This window comes from Arachis ipaensis, chromosome B2 (assembly GCF_059453495.1).
Source record: "Arachis ipaensis isolate K30076 ecotype BB chromosome B2, ASM5945349v1, whole genome shotgun sequence".
Lineage (NCBI taxonomy): Eukaryota > Viridiplantae > Streptophyta > Magnoliopsida > Fabales > Fabaceae > Arachis > Arachis ipaensis.
In genome coordinates this window covers 70,759,456-70,761,471 of record NC_142437.1, presented here as the reverse complement: position 1 = coordinate 70,761,471, position 2,016 = coordinate 70,759,456, and the positions used below count along the sequence as shown (strand labels likewise).

Sequence of the window (2,016 nt, the reverse complement as noted above, 5' to 3'; positions counted from 1 at the left end):
ATTTCAATTTCAAATATTTTCTTATCTTATCTCCTATCTTATTTTAAATTCAAATCTTTCCTTAATTAAATCTTATCTTCTCTCTTTTCTTTTTCAAAACTACCTAACCAACTCTCATCTCTTCTTAATTTTCGAAAATTCCCTCATATTTCTCTCTTCTCTTTTTCAAAAATACAATAACCAATTTTAAATCCTTTTTAAATTAATTAACTTAATTTTCAAAATTAATTAACAAATAAAATAAAAAAATATTTTAATTCTTATTCATTTTTTCTATTTATACTTCTTTTCTTCTCATCTCTACTCATATCATTCGAATTCTATCCCTCCCCCTTCTTCCATCTTCACTTTTCTCTTTTACTCTATCTTCTTTCTTCACATCTAACTTTAAAGAGGAGCTTCTTGCCAATTGGAACAAAAAGCTTTCTTGTGCTTTCCTTTCTTTCTTCTTTTTTTTTGTTTATGACTAGGAATAGGGATAAAGAACTCCTCTTTACTCCTGATCCTGAACCTGAAAAGACTCTAAGGAGGCGTTTACAACAAGCTAAAGCACAACACTCTGGAAGAGACCTTTCAGAAAGTTTTGAACAAGAAACAGAGGACATGGCCGAACCTCAAGAGGAGCCAAGAAAGGTCCTTGGTGACTTCACCATGCCTACCTCTGACTTTTATGGCAGAAGCATCTCTGTACCTACCATTGGAGCTAACAATTTTCAGCTTAAGCCTCAGTTAGTCTCTCTTCTGTAGCAGAACTGCAAATTCCATGAACTTCCAATGGAAGATCCATATTAGTTTTTAGCTGAGTTCTTACAGATCTGTGATACTGTAAAGACTAATGGAGTTAATCCTGAAGTCTACAAGCTTATGCTTTTTCCCTTTGCTGTAAGAGATAGAGCTAAGCTATGGTTGGATGCCCAACTTAGAGAGAGTCTTGACTCTTGAGAAAAGATGGTCAATGCTTTTCTGGCTAAGTTCTTTCCTCCTCAAAGAATGAGCAAGATTAGAGTGGAAGTTTAAACCTTCAGACAAAGAGAAGGTGAATCCCTCTATGAAGCTTGGGAAAGATACAAGCAACTGATCAGGAGATGTCCTCCTAACATGCTTTCAAAATGGTCCATCATAGGCGTGTTCTATGATGGCCTGTTTGAGATATCCAAAATTTCATTGGATAGCTCTGCAGGTGGATCCCTCCACTTGAAGAAAACACCTGCAGAAGCTAGAGAATCCATTGAAATAGTTGCAAATAACCAGTTCATGTATACTTCTGAAAGAAATCCTGTAAACCATGGGATCTCTTAGAAGAAAGGAGTTCATGAAGTTGAAACTCTGAAGGCTATATTGGCTCAGAATAAGATCTTGACCCAAAAGGTCAACATGATCTCTCGGCATCTGACTGGGATGCAAATTGCAGCTTGTAGTACTCAGGAAACTTCTCTTAAAGAAGAAGATTATGATCCTGAGCAACCTACCATGGAGGAGGTGAACTACATGGGAGAACCCTATAGAAACACCTACAACCCTTCATGGAGGAACCATCCTAACCTCTCATGGAAGGATCAACAGAAACCTCAGCAAGGTTTCAATAGCAATCAAGGTAGAATGAACCAAAACAGGTTGAATAACAAACCACCATTTCCATCTTCTCAAGGGAATATGAAAACCTCTAAGCAGAGCCTTTCTGACTTAGTCACTCTGGTTTTCAGCCTCTCTAAGACCACTCATAGTTTCATTAATGAAACAAGGTCCTCTATTAGAAACTTGGAGGTACAAGTTGGTCAACTGAGCAAGAGGATCCCCTGAAATTCCTCCTGAAACTCTTCCTAGTAATACTGAGGTTAATCCTAGAGAAGAGTGCAAGGCCATAACCCTGGAGGTAGAGGCCAAACCTAAGAAGATTGGGAAGGCGTTGAATGCCAGTGAAGAAGCCTTCACTGGGCGTTCAACGCCCAATCTGGCAGCAAGCCTGGCATTGAACGCCAGTGAGAAACCCCTCACTGGGCGTTCAACGCCCATCCT

At 38.7% G+C, this 2,016-nt stretch overlaps 1 non-coding gene across 1 annotated transcript; it reads right to left on the bottom strand.

The window, feature by feature from the left end:
- Nucleotides 1-996: 996 nt before the first annotated feature.
- On the bottom strand, nt 997-1,103 carry LOC148574324 (small nucleolar RNA R71). Its single transcript, XR_015906443.1, has one exon. It is a non-coding gene; the product is annotated as a small nucleolar RNA R71 (small nucleolar RNA).
- Nucleotides 1,104-2,016: the final 913 nt, after the last annotated feature.